The following is a 17,528-nucleotide window of genomic DNA, read 5'->3' as shown; positions in this document are numbered from 1 at the left end:
CTGCAGCTCGGCACAATGCAACTGCAATAAAATCCCGTCATCAAGGCACCTTTTAAAAGTGGTGATTCTCTTTATTGAGCAGGGGTGCTTTCCAGATTAACCCTTACCACAATGTCACTATGGATCTGCATAGTGTGCTTCTGTACTTCCTGTGTTCTGACACTGCAGTCCCTCGCTGACATTTCCAATGCCTCCTTTCGGACTATATTGCCACGTTACGTGCATCACATGTGCAGTGCAAATAAACAGCTGTATTTCCCCATTGTGGAGATTTTGCAAGACTACTCCCCCTGCTGGTGGCTTTGCACAACAGCCTTTATTTACAGTTTCAATGCTCTCTGCCCAGTGCTGAAGCATTTTACCACTACTGAGTGGGTAACCTGGACAGCATCACAGGGAGAGCAACTGGCCCGATCCATCCCCGGCACAGCATCTCTCCAGTGGCTGTTGCTGGTGTCTATCTTATTTCTTTTTTAGATTATGAGCCCTTTGGGGACAGGGAGCGATTTTATTTATTTATAGCTATATAAACCGCCTTGGGAACTTTTGTTGAAAAGCAGTATATAAATATTTATTGTAATCGTAAAGCATCCTAAAACCATACAAAGTACAAATCTGAGTGTGCACTGATGGCAGTCACAAGACCATTTCAACACACATGGGTGCAACAAAAGAAACTTTTCTTTTATGCAGGGATAAGCCTAACCACTACATTGCCTAGATCCAGTCTTTAGGAGGTTATATCATACATTATTTCAAGGTCTGCTGAATACACCCGAGACAGGGAAGATCACCGATACCTTCTCAAAACTGCAGCTCATAAAACTTGCCTTTAGCACTGGACATGGTCAGGGAGCTGTCAGACAAATATGCAGGGCAATAAATATTTGGGGGAAACATAACAGCATGATGCTCTATTCATACCTACCGAGAAGGGTAGGATTACTTCTGAACCCACCCCTGCCCTATGCTTATTTTCATGTCTACAGATCTTATTCATGGCTGTGTCCATTGATGGAATAGTGTATGTATCAAGACAAAAGCCACCTGTGTTCATTCATTGATTTGTTTTGTTTTGTTCCCATTGGTTTCAGTGGAGAAACCACTTTTACTTTTCTGCCCTAAAACTTCACAGTATTTCAACCAATCACACGCATCAAGTTTGCTGGCACTTGAAGACTTCTCCAAGGGATTAAGTCTGCCAAGTGGCAGATAGAAAGCGCCAAGGGGATTCCTTTCAGAAGGCATTAAAAAGGGCATACAGACACAGCCTAGCCGCTCTCTAGCCTAATGATAAATAGAAATTAAAAACTACATGCATGGCAGAGGGACACCCAGGCAGCACCCAGATATATGATAAACAGGTAATAGATTGAAATAACTAGCTTGCGGGGAGGGGGGGGCGGTGTCATTTGTTTTTTCAAACCAAGCAATAAACAATAGCAGGTGAAGTAGTTTTTGAGCCATGGAAGCAAGCCTGAGAGTAGGACCCAGGCTGGATTCTCATTGATGGGGTCAGGGCCTTACAGTCCCAGTGCTGCAAGCAAAGCTGGCTGGGAGCTTTTTTCTGTTCCATGGGAAGATTGGAATAGACTAAGCAGGTCTGGGGAGAGATGGTTGGCCTTCTTTTGCTGTATCTGGGACTGTAATCATGTCAGCAGCTGGGGATCAATTTTCATAGGCAGCTCATGTATCTAAAAGATGTTTCTCCATCACAACACAGAAACTAAGATAAGCCCCTGAACAATTAACTATGTAACTTGTAGAGGGGGGAAACACAACAGAGAGCAGGATGCAAATCATGCGCCTTCCACTTCAGTGCCCCATCCAAATGTGTACGACACAAGATGCCGGGGGCGGAGGGAGTTCTGGCACTTTAATAAATATGGATAAATAAGAACTAGCTCAATGCATGTGTATTATTATATCATGTTTAACAGGCCGTGTTTGCCATATTTTATTTGCCAGTTCTTATCTTTACAATATCTTTACCAGGCAAGCAATGGCTCCTGTTTTACAGATCCAGAACGAAGGCTGAGAAGGAGGAACCTGCCCGAGGCCAGCAGCAGGTGAATCTATGACTGACTTGGGATTAACTTCATTCTTGGAAAGGTTAGTCAATATTGCTAATCAAAGCTCCCGCATTATAAATCCTGAAATCAATGGTTTTGTTTTCTCCCAGGCCTGCTGACTAGTTTGCTTCTAGCAAGATCTTTCCAGCAAGGTCAGAACTAGAGTGCAGTGTAGAGACAAGAGTCAAGCCACAAGCTCAGCAAGACAGCTAAAAACAAAAACAGCTGTGGTTTTTCTCTTCACGTTAAGAACGGTGGCTTTTAACACAATGGCACATGTGTGGCCTTGATAATCATATTCCATAGCTATGCTTTAGCAGACCACCCAGCAAGCAGCAGTGGCTTAATCAGAGACAAGAAAGAAGAGAGAGTGTCTTGGCTAGATAGTAACAACTATCATATCTTTCTTCCAGCCCAGGGTAAAATGCAGAGAGAAGTAGATAATCTAATAGCAAATTGAACAGGATCTGGTGTGTATGGTATCATTGTTTTTGTGCTTATTAATCACCAGCAGACCTCACTGAGAAATAAACATAATTCCAGCAATTTGAAATTAATTGCAAGCAGGGGTGTCGTTCTAACTGAGCAAATGGGTTCAAAGAATCTGGGGGTCTCAGCTCCTGAGGGCCCCCCAGCTCCACTCCTCCCTATTTTCTTCATTATCTCCCTCACTCTGAAGGGTCACTGGACAGAGGGGCAAATATAGGCCCCCGTCTCCCCTAGCTATGCCCTTGATTGCAAGTAACTTGTTATCTTGATTTCAATGGGTTTTATGACTAACATAGGTAGGATTGGAGATATAATACAAAATCCACATGCAATGTTCCTCATCTGCCTCAAGCCCTTCTCATATGAGGGGGGGATGAATGTAATTGTATCCGTTGCATATGTTGGCTGCCATATAGAGAGAGGTTCGCCTGCAGTTGCCGCCAACTCGTTTTGCGGCTACTTGGGAACGGGCCTTCTCCGTTGCTACTCCTGGACTTTGGAATGAGCTCCCTGTTGAAATAAGAGCCTCCCCATCTCTGGCAACTTTTTAAAAGGCACTGAAGACACATTTATTCACCTAGGCTTTTAATTAGATTTATGGTTTAAATTTGTAATGTTGGTTTTAAATGGTTTTAATGTTAATGTTTTTAATGTTTAAATGATTTTAATTGTTTAATTGATTTAGTTTATAGATGTAAGTTTTGGGTGGTATAAAAATATGTTAAATAAATAATAATAAATTAGTTTTGATTTTAATTGTTTTTATTTGTTGTAAACCACCCTGAGCCATTTTGGAGGGGCGGTATAGAAATCAAATCAAATCAAATCAATCAATCAATAAAATAACTCTTGTTGTTGCATTGATCTGATCTCCAATCCTTTTTGGACCAGGGGATTCATGAAACCTAAAGAATATAATGAGAAGGAAATTGCCTCTTTCCTTTAAAGCATTGCCGCCAAACTAGAAAAGTGGAAATCCTTTTAGAGGCAATCAACTTTTCCTTCACTCTTCACACTCTCTGCCTGGAACACATGTTACCTGTCTCCCTCTCACTAATACGTGCCTCTCTTGGTCACCAGTGGAACCTTTCAGTAGTTCATTTATAAACCTTTCCTGCACTGGCTTGTTTTGTGTAAAGTAACATTGCACACCCTTAGTTTATTCTTTGCCTGGCAGGCATGTCAACATTCTTCATTTGCCTTTTCAGGATGAGTTCCAGAATATGTGCTTCTGTTTCTAATAGCCCAATTTTTCTAGTAGCTCTTGACTTGATACAAAGATCTGCTGCCAACTTTCCTCACAAAGAATTGTCAACTCTGCTGAAAGTTTTAACTAGATGAACATTGCACAGAAAGTTCCAGATTGTGACTGAAAGTCTGTCATCTATTTATGCATTAAAATGTTACGTTCAGCTTGTGGCACAATTTCTAGCATGATTTCCTAATGCCATAGATCCTTTATCTGCACAGATGTCCCCCAAATGCTCATTAATTCTTGTCTGATCCATTTGAACCATGGCTTACTAGTTATGCTTCACAAACAAAATACTACTTGTAAAACCAGACTTGGTCATACTAACTACTGGAAAATGTTCACAAATAACAAATGGGCATTTGAAGGACTATAAAATATCTAATGCATGGATCAGTCAAAGATTACCATCCACCTCCACACCAGAGGAGGAAATAAGGGCTTCAATCCAATCTCTGCCACCATGCTTGAATGGAAGGCTCTTCCATGAGCTCATGGGGGGTTGCCAATTTCACCAAAACTACAGCTCCTCACCTCACATACCCCCACCCCCCCAATGAGAGCTCTTCGACAGTGTTCCCTCTAAGATGTGCACTTACAAGTTTTCTTATGCCCGCTCAGTTAATTTTAGATCCCACTTGGGTTGAATCAGGAAGGCCCCACTCGGAATGCACATGTGCATACACTGCCTTGATACTGCCACCCAGAACACAATTCATTCCACACAGAGATGAAAAAAATTAGAGGGACCACTACTCTTCAGCCTTTGAGATGAAACTGGAGGCGGTTACCACCTGAAGAGGAGAGCAGAAAAGCCCCCTTAGAGAGCAGCCTTGCACTGAACTGGATCCATGCCAGGATCTCTAAGAATATGTTTTACTTAATTTTCTCAACAACAAAAAGAATTAAAGGGCAATAATGGTAGTCCACAATGTACTGAAATCTTTTGTAGGTGTTCCCCTACCCCACATTGACTGGTTGCAATGGACATAGATCAGGTCTTACAGAGCTAGATCAACTTTGTGTGCTAAATGGTTTTAATTTTTAATGATGGTTTTAAATGATTTTAATGTTAATGATTTTAATGTTTACATGATTTTAATTGTTTAATTGATGTAATGTTTTAAATGATTTTAATTGCAAACTGCCCAGATATGTAAGTTTTGGGTGGTATAAAAAGATGTTAAATAAACAAACAAACAGTGCAAGGTTGAACAAAGACATGTTGGTATGAATTGAGAATGCTCCCCTGAACTTTCTATAATGGCACAGAAGAGCATGGTTAGGGTGTGCTCTCCATTTGTACAGAGAGTCAGCCATGCTGGAAGCAATATGGAAGCCTGGTCTCATGTGCTGCTTTAGGAATGGCAGGCACTCTTGCATTAAAAACATAAGAACAAGCCTAAGGCCTATAGTCCAGCATCCTGTTTCATGGAGTGGTCCACCAGATGCCTCTGAGAAGCCCACAGGCAAGAGGTGAAGGTATGCCCTCTCTCCTGCTATTGCTCCCCTGTATCTGTATTTAGAGGCATCTTGCTTCTTAGGCTGAAAGTGGCATATAGCCCTAAGACTAGTAACCACTGATAATCTTGTCCTCCATGAATTTATCTAAGCCCTTCTTAAGCCCTTCTGACATCACATCCTGTGTCAGATAATTCCACAGGTTAATGTTGTGTTGTATAAAAAAGTACTTTCTTGTGTCAGTCCTAAATTTCTTGGCAATCAGTTTCAAGGGATGAACCCTGGTTCCAATGTTGTGAGAGGAGGAGGAAAAATTTTCTCACTCCTTCCACACTATGCATAATTTTATAGATCTCTATCATGTTGCACCTTAGCAGTCTTTTTTCTAAACTAAAAAGCCCCAGGTGTTGTAGCCTTGCCCTCTTCTGCACTCCTTCAATTCTATAATGAGAGCCAGCGTGGTATAGTGGTTAGAGTGCTGGACTAGGACCAGGGAGACCCGAATGCAAATCCCCATTCAGCCATGATACTTGCTGAGTTACTCTGGGTAAGTCACTTCTCTCTCAGCCTAACCTACTTCACAGGGTTGTTGTGAGGAGAAACTCAAGTATGTAGTACACCGCTCTTGGCTCCTTGGAGGAAAAGCGGGATATAAATGTAATAATAATAATACTAATAACTAGCTGAACCCGCACAGAGCATCTGTGCGGTAGTTCACTTCTTTTGGGGGGTTATTTGGGAGAATTTGTTTGGCTGGTCCTTCCACAGCTCTCTCGCTCGCTCTGTCTCTCCCCTGCGTGCCTTCCTCCTGCCCCACTCTCTCCTGCCCTCCCTCCTCCCCCTCCCCCACTCTCTCTTGCCCTCCCCCTCCCCGCACTGAGTTCTTTACTTCTGCTGCCACAGGCCTTACTGGGTGGCGGGTGGCCGCAAAGGGCCCCGCCGCCCCTGCTCCTCCTCCCAGGCAGTGAACAGGGAAGTTTCGCCACCCGGTTCCCTCCCGCCCTGCCCTCCCATGGGCGCCTGGCCTCCGTGGCCCGCCACCTGGCTTCCACAGGCAAGCTGGGCCCACTGCCGCCTGGCCTCTGCGGGCGGGGCAGGCCCGCCACCTGGCAGGCCCTCTGCTGGGCCAAGTACCGGCTCCGCGGCCCACCGCTTGCCTCCACAGTACACTCCCCCCAGCCTTCTGCCCCAGTCGGCTCTCCCCCCCCCAGCCTTCTGCCCCAGTCGGTTCTCCCCTCCCCCAGCCTTCTGCCCCATTCGGCTCTCCCCCCCCCAGCCTTCTGCCCCAGTCGGTTCTCCCCTCCCCCAGCCTTCTGCCCCATTCGGCTCTCCCCCCCCCAGCCTTCTGCCCCAGCTTGCTCCCTCCTCCATTTTCCCCTCTTTCTCTCTCATTTTCTCTCTCTTATTCGTGCTTCCGCCCCACCCCGCAGCTTTCTAGGCTGCTTGTGTTTTCCCAGCTGGCCGTTGCCACCACCTCCTTGGGCAGCCAAGCGTTCAGCCGGCTCTTTCCTGCATGGCCCTCCCTCTAGTGAGCGTCTTCCAAAGCAGCCACTCCACCGCTTTCTCTCCCCACAGCTTCCCCCCTCCCCCACTCCAGTCTGTTCAGTTCTCCTCTCCGCTTGCCCACTTTCCTTCTTTTCCTTTCCCCCACTTCCCTTGCCCCAGCCTTCTGCCCCATTCGGCTCTCCCCCCCCCAGCCTTCTGCCCCAGCTTGCTCCCTCCTCCATTTTCCCCTCTTTCTCTCTCATTTTCTCTCTCTTATTCGTGCTTCCGCCCCACCCCGCAGCTTTCTAGGCTGCTTGTGTTTTCCCAGCTGGCCGTTGCCACCACCTCCTTGGGCAGCCAAGCGTTCAGCCGGCTCTTTCCTGCATGGCCCTCCCTCTAGTGAGCGTCTTCCAAAGCAGCCACTCCACCGCTTTCTCTCCCCACAGCTTCCCCCCTCCCCCACTCCAGTCTGTTCAGTTCTCCTCTCCGCTTGCCCACTTTCCTTCTTTTCCTTTCCCCCACTTCCCTTGCCCAGACAATCCGGCACGTCCACTGCCTAGCCAATCCGCTGGGTTGCCAGGATGCATCCCCACAGAGGCACGTCTACGAGAATTAATATAAAAGATAATGTCTTTTTTGAGGTATGGTGACCAGAACTGTACACAGTACTCCAAATATGGCAGCACCATAGATTTGTATAAGGGCTTTATGATATTAGCAGTTTTTATTTTCAATCCCCTTCCTAAGGATTCCAAGTATGGAATTCACTTTTTTCACAGCTGCCACACATTGTGTTGACACTTTGAATGAGCTGTCCACCACGACCCCAAGATCCAGGGGCAGAGCCATCATTGAACGAACAGGCTCAAAGAGCCCAGGCCACCGTCAATCAGGGGCCACGCCTGGCACACCAGCCCCACACACCCGGTGTCTGACATCAAATGCAGGGGGTGTGGCTTTGCTTGGCAAATGGGGCTGCATTCCCCATTTGAGAGCAAATACCGGCCAGCACTGTGTTCACAGCGTGTCAGGGAGAGCGTTCCTGGCCATGCTGTGAACATGGTGCTGGCTGGTATTTGCTCCCAAATGGGACGCGTGGCCCCATTTGCGAGCTGCACCCCCCCCCATTTGGGAGCAAATACCAGCCAGCACTGCATTCACAGCACAGCCAGGAACACTTTAAAGGCAGGCAGAGCCGCTCCAGGCCATGCTGCGAATGCAATGCTAGCCGGTATTTGCTCTCAAACAGGGAGCACGGCCCCGTTTGCGAGTGAAGCCATGCCCTCTGAATCTGACATCAGTCAGAGGAGCCATGGGGGCGGGGCGCCAGGGTGGGAGGAACACGGGCCACCGGCTGGCTTCCTCTGCCACTGCCAGGATCTCTCTCCTGGTCAGACACTGACAGCTCAGACACCATCAGCATATATGTGAAGTTTGGGTTTTTTGCCCTAATATGCATCACATTGAACCACATCTGCCATTTTGTTGTCCACTCCTCTAGTCTGGAGAGATCCTTTTGGAGTTCCTCGCAATCTGTTTTGGATTTCACTGCCCTAAATAGATTGGTGTTATCTGCAAATTTGGCCACCTCACTGCTTACCCCAACTTCTAGATCATTTATGAATAAATTAAAAAGCACTGGTCCATCCCTGGAAGACCTCATTTCTTACTTACCTCCATTTAGAGAACTGTCCATTTATACCTACCCTCTATTTTCTTTCTTTTAACCAGTTACCAGTCCACACATGAACCTGACCCTTTCCTCATCACTGCTGTCATCTCAAGAGTCTTTGATGAGGAACTTTGTTGAAAGTTTTTTGAAAGTCCAAGTATATATATATCAATTTGATCACCTTTATCTACATGTCTGTTGACATTCGCAAATAACTCCAAAAGGTTGGTAAGGCAAATTATACCTTTCAGAAGCCACAATGGTTCTCCTTCAGCAGGGCCTGATCTTCTAAATGCTTAACAATTTTCTCTATAAGAATGCTTTCCATCAATTTGCCTGGCACAGACATTAAGCTAATGGACCTGTAATTTCCCTGATCCCCCCTAGATCCCTTTTTGAAAATCAGTGTTACATTGGCTACTTTCCATTTCTCTGGTACAGAGCCTGATTGTAAGGATAAGTTACATATTTTTGCAAGGGGGTCAGCAATTTCACATTTGAGTTCTTTAAGGACTCTTGGGTGGATGCCATCTGGCTCTGGTGATTTGTTAATTTTAAATTTTTCCAGATAGTTTAGAACATCATCTCTCGTCACCTCTGTCTGACTCAGTTCTTTAGCCTCAGTCCCTGAGAAGCTTGGCTCAGGCACAGGTATATGCTCAGTGCTGTGAAGACAGATGCAAAGAAGTCATTTAGCTTCTCTGCAATCTCCATATCCTTCTTAATAATCCCTTTAACTCCCTCATCATTTAACGGACCAACATCTTCCCTGGCAGGTTTCCTCCTGCTTATGATGTATTTAAAGTAGTTTTTCTTATTCCTCTTGATGCTTTTAGCTAAATGTCCCCCAGATTCTCTTTTTGCCTCCCTTATCGTCTCCTTGCATTTCTTTTGCCGGAGTTTGTGTTCCTTTCTGTTCTCTTCATTTATGCAGGCTTTCCAATTCCTGAAGGAATTCTTCTTCCGCTTTATAGCTTCCTTGACCTTGTTAGCCATGCTGGTATCCTTCTGGACTTGGTGGCACCTTTCCTTCTTTTTTTGCTATACATTCTAACTGGGATTCTGTTATTATGGTTTTAGATAATACATACATACATTCATTCCATACATTCTGGAGCGAAGTGACTCTCTTGATTTTCCCTTTCAGTTTTCTTTTCACCAAACTCCTCATTTTAGAGAAGTTTCTTCTTCTGAAGTTCAAAGTGTCTGTGTTAGACTTCCTTGGTGATTCTTTCCTCACATATATGCTGAATTTGATCACACTGTGGTCACTGTCCCCTAAAAGTTCCATGACACTGATATCTTGCACCAGGTCCTGTGCACCACTCAGGATAAAGTCCAAGATTGCCTTCTATCTGGTTGGTTCCATGGACACAGGCATTCAGTGTCTCTAGAAATTTGGCCTCTTTGTCATTGCTTGAATGTGAATTTACTGAGTCTATGTGTGAGTAATCGAAGTCACCCATTATTACAGCTTTGTCTCTCTTTGATGCCTCCTTGATTTCTTTCTGCAACTCCCAGTCACTGTCAGCATTTTGATCAGGAGGGCGATAGCGTGTTCAGGGACGTACCTAGGGGAGAGGGGCCCATGTTCGCTCCTCTCCCCGGTGGCCCCTTGGAGTGAGGGAAATAATGAAAAAAATAGGGATGGGTGGAGTGGGAGGGCCCTCAAGAGCTGGGGGGCCCGGGTTCTTTGAACCCATCTTCTCAATTATAGCTACAGCCCTGAGCACATTCTTGGTAGTACACATCCTTTCAGGCCTTGTAGGACCCACAGAGATTCTATCCCTTCTTTAACATACAGTGCTATTCCACCCCCAATTTGCCCCTCCCTGTCCTTTCTATAGAGTTTATATACAGAAATAACCATGTCCCATTGGATTTCACTGTTCCACCATGTTTCCATTACACTTACTTTTCATTAGCAACCAAGCACTCCAGCTCACCCATCTTGGCTCAGAGACTTCTAGCATTCACATATAAGCACCTATAGCAGGGCTGCTCAACTTTGTCCCTCCTGCAGATGTTGGCAGATGTTCCCATAATCTACTATTGGCCACTGTGGCTAGGGATTATGGGAGTTGTAGTCCAAAAACACCTGGGGTTGGGCAAAGTTGAGTAGGCCTGAACTATACACTGAAACTATCTTGGAGAGTGAAGGTCTCAGGGAAGGATGACATCGGTCTGAGGAAGAGGGAAACATTCTCTTAGCAGGGACCTCTTCCTTGGGTGATGCGCCCAAACCCTCTTGAGGGGTGGGGGCCTCCTAGTAGTGGGTGATTTGATCATTGGGGGCATAGAGAGATGGTTCTGTGACCTGTGTGTAGACCATATGGTGACTTGCCTGCCTGGTGCGAAGGTTGCATACGTCACACTGCGTCTAGGTAGGCAGTTTGGCAGTGCTGGGGTGGAGTCAGCGGTCATGGTGCACATTGGCACCAACAATGTTGAGAAATGCGGTCAGGAGGTCCTGGAAGCCCAATTTAGGTTGTTAGGTAGCATATTAAATCCAGGACCCCCAAGGCACCATTCTCTGAAGTGTTTCCTGTTCCATGCACAGGGACAGTGAGACAGGCTGAGCTGACGGGTCTCAATGCATGGATGAGATGGTTGTGCTGGGAGGAGGGGTTTAGATTTGTTAGGCACAGAATATATTTTGGGGTAAGTGAAGCCTGTACAAAAGGGATGGGCTCCACTTGAGCCAAGATGGAACCAGACTGCTGGCGCTTAGAATAAAAAAGGCCGCAGAGCACCTTTTAAAATCATGACTGGGGGATTGCTGACAAGAACTGGGAGGTATCTGGTTCAGCCAGCAAAATCCCCTAAGGTGTGAGGGTGCACATGTTTTGGATAAACCAGAAGGGGACAGAGTAGAGCCACCAAAGGCTCTTGAGTAAACTTAGCAGTCATGTGATAAGGGGAAAGGTTCATGTGTAGATCAGTAACTGGTTGAAGGACAGGAAACAGAGGGTAGGAATAAACTGACAGTTTTCACAATGGAGGGAAGTAGGAAGTGGGGTCCCCCAGGGATCAGTACTGGGACCAGTGCTCTTTAATTTGTTCATAAATGATCTAGAAGTTGGGGTAAGCAGCAAAGTGGCCAAATTTGCAGATGACACTAAACTATTTAGGGTAGGGAAATCCAAAACAGATTGTGAGGAGCTGCAAAAAGATCTCTCCAAACGGGGGAGTGGGTGACAAAATGGCAAATGTGGTTCAATATATGCGAGTGTAAAGTGATGCATATTGAGGCAAAAAAACCCACCTCAAACTTCACATATACACTGATGGGATACACTGAGCTGTCAAGGACTGACTAGAAGAGAGATCTTGGGGTCATAGTGGACAGCTCATTGAAAGTGTCAATTCAGTGTGCAGCAACTGTGAAAAAGGCTAATTACATGCTAGGAGTCATTAGGAAGGAGATTAGAAATTAAAATGCTAATATTATAATGCCCTTATACAAATCTGTGGTGTGGCCACATCTTGAGTACTGCGTACAGCTTTGGTCACCATATCTTAAGAAGTGTTTTGTAGAACTAGAAAAGGTGCAGAAGAGGGCAACCAAAATGATCAGGAGCCTGGAGCACCTTCCTTATGAGGCTAGGCTACAGCATCTGGGGGTCTTTACCTTGTAAAAGAGGCAACTAAGGGGAGACATGATCGAGGTGTATAAAATTATGCATTGAGTGGAAAGGGTGCATAGCAGAGATCCCTCTAACAGGGATTCCCAGATGTTGTTGGCTACAACTCCCATAATCCCCAGCCAAAGGCCACTGCAGCTAGGGATGCTGGGAGTTGTAGTGAACAATATCTGGGAATCTCTGTTAGAGGGAACAGTGGTGGACAGAGAGAAATTTCTCTCACACACACACATCCCATGAAACTGAAGGTTGGGAAATGTAGGACCGACAAGAGCAAGTACTTTTTCACACAGGACATAATCTATGAAATTATTTGCCATGGAATGTGTTGATGGCCACCAGCTTGGATGGCTTTAAAAGGGGCTTAGTCAAATTCATAGAAGACAGGTCTATCAATGGCTACTAGTCTGGTGGCTGTGGGCCATCTCCAGCCTCAGAGGCACGATGCCTCTCAATACAAGTTTCAGGGGAGCAGCAGCAGGAGAGAGGGCATGCACATACCTCTTGCCTGTGGGCTCCCCAGAGTCATCTGGTGGGCCACTGTGTGAAACAGGATGTTGGACTAGATAGGTCTTGGGCCTGATCCAGCAGGGCTGTCCTTATGTTCTTAATTCTTACCTGTTTTGTGCTTCTTTCTTATGACTATTTGATCTCTTTGACCAGCTAGCACATACTTCTGTCTGCTCTTTACCTGGTTCTACTGCAGTTCTGCATTACTAGGTGGTGTACAAGTCTGTATGGTCGACTCAGGCCTGAGGGCCTAAAGGAATTAAGCAGCATAATGTATTTGAGGGGGGAAAGGTAATTTAAAAAGTGCTGATAGCTCATTTGAACTATGTTTTTTTGTATAAAGGCATTTTCTAAATCCTAATTTCTCAGATTAGGTTTAATGCAGTTTGCAGTTTACTTAATTTGCTTGAAGAATGTACAGCTGGCAACTGCCTATGAACTAAAGCCTGGAGAGTGGAGAGTTATGCCTAGATACACATGGACACAGCATGCAAGAAATGACCATTTCATTATTAAACATTTGTATGTCCGTTGCTAAGTGCGCAAAGATTTCCCATTCCTTAAATGAGTCACCTTCGGCTTCACAGCAATCTTGTGAGAATTTAGATTTCAGAAAACATTTCCCATGCCTCTCCCATCAGTGTCTGGATCAAACATTTGTTCATTTTGGGTACTTCCATTTCCCTATTCATAAAATAGGGGAAACTATACACGGTGTACTTTTTTACCTAACAGAAGGAGTGCGAGGGCCTTAGTTAATATTTCTTTACTCTCTCTGAGCACATGTAATATGTTATTTGATTTTATTATTTTACTGAACACTAAGAAACACCTTTTCCCAATTTTCACTTAACTTTATATGAAAATTATTTGCTTGAGGGGCTTTTGTTGCTTGCACCACATAGACTTTCATTTCTTTAAGATATTAAAAATTCAACTGTATAATAACTTTCTGGTTTAGTCATGTCATTTACTGGTTTGCTAAGCTATATCATTAGGTGTTAATGATGCAAACATTATTTTTTAATGTTTTGATGCTGCCCAGCACATTATTGCTCTGGGTCTGTGCATTTTAAAGCTTCTTGTCCTTGCTGGAACTATAAAAACTTATTTTATTGCATTCTTTATTGTACTTTCTTCAGAGCGTGAACTCTTTAGATTAACTAACTATTATGTAGCATTTATTTTAATTGTTGGAAACTGTACTTATACCAGGGTCAGATCTGTACTTCCTCTTTTTTATTTTATTTTTTATTAAAAATTTTATATCCCACCTTTCCATTTTAAAAAAATCCACAAGTCAATTAACAATAACTGAAATCCCAGAGCACATCCCAAAGAAGAGAATCTGAGAATGTTGGCCCTATTGTGGAGATGGCCGTATTCTGTGCAGCCATCTACCTACTTCAAATGAAGCAGGTGTGCAGAGCAGGGCTTCCAGGTGAGATCTTAATTTGCAAGGAGGCTGATAAGGAGAAGGTATCCTTCAAGTATCAAAGACCCAGACCATTCAGGCCTTTAAAGGTCAAAACCTGCACTTTGAACTTTAAAGGTCAAAACCTGCACTTTGAACCAGGAAATCAACTGAGAGCCAATGTAGTCATTACAACATTTGTGTAATGTATTTTGAGTGACCAGCTTCAGCCAATGACCTGGAAGCTATATTCTGTAGTCTGTACCAAGGGAAAATTCTGAACTCTTTTCAAAGGCTGCCGCATACAGAGAGCATTACAGTTATCCAGTCTGGAAGTGACCTAGGGTCCTTCCAGATGGCAATAAGATGCACTACATGAGAAGCTTGCATGCAATTTCCATGCACAGGTTTACTTACCCTCCACACATTACCACAGGTTTCCATCTTCCTTCCCAGCATGAATTCAGTTCTGTTCAGATGCTGTGACAAATGCAACCTCCATCATCTTGAACCAAGAGCATCACTACGCAATGTCTAACAGATCCTCCCTTCACCAGTTCCCTAATCTTATCTGACACTGGAGATAGGGCCACTTTGCATCTCCCCACACAGAGGGGAGAAAACTAGAATACTCTTTGAACTACGGACAGGTGTGAGACCCACATTGCCTGGGCCCAGGTCACTCCCTCCTCATGGCTTTAAAGCCAGACAAAGGCCTGGCCAGTGTTCACCCTTTTCCATCTGCAAATGGGTGTTCCATTGGGGAAGCTGTAGAGATTAACACTCTTCAGCCAAGGACCTGTCTACTGATAGACTAAGGTAAAACTCAGTGCTAGTCAGTTAGTAAATGTTTTTTGTATTGTCTTTTGAATTCCTGTATTCCTTTCTTTACTTCCAGGTTCCATCTATTTTCCCCCAATTCCTTATTCTGTGTGCTGCAACCCTTGTTTCTTAGAAGTGGCTTCAGTCTGATTTAACAGGTTCTGGAGGGTTACTTGCAGAACTCTTCCCCATGTGCCTCCTAAGGTCATTGGCTAATGTTGAGTTTTCTTCAGAATAAAATCTTGTCTAGAGCTGGGTTGTGTGGACTCTGGCTGTACAGTGCCTGTAAATCCCAAGCCGGACAGTTCAAGGCTGTTGAAGCCATGTCTAAGCCTGGTCAGTGGTTTAGATCATTCTTCAACTGGTGGCAGCCTACCTTGAAGGAGCAGCGTGCTCCTAGATTTGGGATCAGAACAATCTCTACTGAGGGTCGATCCCAGGAAAGCATAGAGTCACCCCCATTTCATCACAAATACAGAGCAGGATTCTCACACAATTTTTGTAGCACCACCTGGCCAGCTCTTGCTTTCTGAAAAGAACTGATTACTATTTTCCTGGCAAATAGTGGGGGGGGGGAGCAAGAAAATTGCTCCCCCCGCCCTGCTCTGCATGTCTGTTCAGTAACATGCTAGCTGAGCTCTGAAGCAGACTTTCTGCGAGGGCACAGCTCCTCCAAATGCTGCACTGGATGCCAGCCAATGTTTGCTACTAAATGACTCATCATCAAAAAATTTCTAATCCATAAGTGGGGCCTCGTTTTTCAGTATGACCCTAATACCTTTTACTAGATATGAAGTTTGGGTGCAGACCCATGTGGATGTACCTAAGTATAACATGGTCTTACATGACAAAAGAGGTAGCTGTCATCAACTTTAGGAAATTAGCATGACAAATTCAACACAAGATCAGAAACATGGAAGTAATAGTTCCAAATGGGCTAAATTCTTGCATAAACTTGGAAAAATGTTACACTGGAAGAGGAACCTCTATATTTAGAAAATCTAAAATCTCTTTGCAGATGTGTACTCACTGAAGCTGAACAAATACTCATATTAACTGAACACACACACACACACACACCCCATATGCAATTGAACAAGGGTGAAATGCTTTTGAATAACATGAGTCTCTGGGATTTAAAATTATTGAGTGTTGTACAGTGGAATTAATTAGACAGTACATCTATTTGGCTTGGAAGTTGTTTCACTTGTCAGAAAGCAAATTTGGACTGCAGACAGAACGGCATCAATCCAGTTCACACAGAAACTGCAAACAACAAGGACAAGGTATCTGGAAATAACAGGCAATTGGTAGGGCTGACAACTTTCCACACTGGAGTTGTAGCAGATCAAAGCCTTTGTCTCAGAGCAATCTCACCTGAGGGAAAGAAATGCTGTATCATCCCTGCTGAGCTGCATGACTTGGCTTTCCCCAAAATTCTTCTGTACTATTGGTAGGTTCAAAAATGGTTGCCGCCCGCACCACCCCTCTGTATAACAGAGCTTGAACCTCCCTGGGCTTGGGGTGGAATCCCAGGGAAAACTCTCTTTATTTTGCTACTAGACAAGTACAAAACCTTCCATGTGCAAGCCTACATGTGATGAGAAAACTGATAGCTGCTGAATGCCTGAGGAGATGTATTTGCACCAGAGAAATTCCCTTTTGCCCCCCGCCCCTTCCTGAGTTAAAAACCAACTCAGAGGCTTGTAAATGAAAAGGAACAAAAAGAAATTTTTTTATTCAGGTACTACAGCCTGCTTCCATCTGAGGCTTACTGAGCTTTTAGTTACAGATACAAATACGCAGTGGGTTACAAGAATACTTCAAAAGCACCCCAAGTGATGTTGAGGTGGCTCACACTTTAAAAATCTTGGTTACCCAGTTGCAAAGAACTGTAGGAAAATGCAAACACTCACTTAAAATCATACAGACTTTTGCTATGCCCTAGGTGTATGGAGCATATGCTACTGTTTCATAATTCAGTTATGTTGTAGATAAACTATAATAGATCAGTATAAGAAATATGCAAGACACACACACACACACGGAATATAACTTCTAACACAAAGTCTGACTAAACAAACTTTTCCCTAGACTAAACTTTAGTCTAGTTTCAAAAGAAGAATATAATATGGTGTCTGTTGTTGAAAGAAAGAAAAAATCCTACCACAAACAAATAAGTTCTTGTGGGTGCCTAAAGTAGCTCTTAGATACCATAGCATTAAATGGAGATTTATATTAGATTAGGGCAATCAAATTGTGGAAAATTGCAATTTGATTACTAAATAAAAACAAAAAAACAAAAACCCAGCATTTTGAGCAATTCTTGCTTCAGTGGACAGCCTTGTGCTGACATGAGCAAGTGAAGTGAATTAAGACTTCAGAATCATGTGAAACATGGAAATATGGAAATCAGGTAAGGAAAATTTGTGTAGCTACTATTTGTTCTCTGAGCATGAGATCTGAAAGGAAACTGAATGTTTGTTGGCTGACATCCTGACTGGTATTGTACTAGTGCAATGAGAGAAGCTGCATGCACTTAAGAAGCTTGTGGAGGTGCACAAAGTTGCAGTGCTGCAGGAAGTTGCACAACTAGCAGCACCATGAGAGTGCTTATGCAACAACAAAGTTGTGAAACAAGGCTATTCTTACAATCTGTCAAAACTGGGCTAAGGAAGCCAAGGCCAGTCTTGGCTGCTTGTAACAA

The 17,528-nt window shown here is 44.3% G+C and overlaps 1 long non-coding RNA gene across 1 annotated transcript; it reads left to right on the top strand.

Annotated features, from left to right (window-relative positions):
- Nucleotides 1-7,336: 7,336 nt before the first annotated feature.
- LOC128352463 (uncharacterized) lies at nt 7,337-15,015 on the top strand. Its single transcript, XR_008320425.1, has 3 exons — nt 7,337-7,400; nt 8,491-8,655; nt 14,898-15,015. It is a non-coding gene; the product is annotated as an uncharacterized LOC128352463 (long non-coding RNA).
- Nucleotides 15,016-17,528: the final 2,513 nt, after the last annotated feature.

The sequence above is a fragment of the Hemicordylus capensis genome, chromosome 3 (genome assembly GCF_027244095.1).
Source record: "Hemicordylus capensis ecotype Gifberg chromosome 3, rHemCap1.1.pri, whole genome shotgun sequence".
NCBI classification, from domain to species: domain Eukaryota; kingdom Metazoa; phylum Chordata; class Lepidosauria; order Squamata; family Cordylidae; genus Hemicordylus; species Hemicordylus capensis.
The sequence above is the reverse complement of the archived record's forward strand: the minus strand, read 5'-3'. Positions and strand labels throughout refer to the sequence as shown.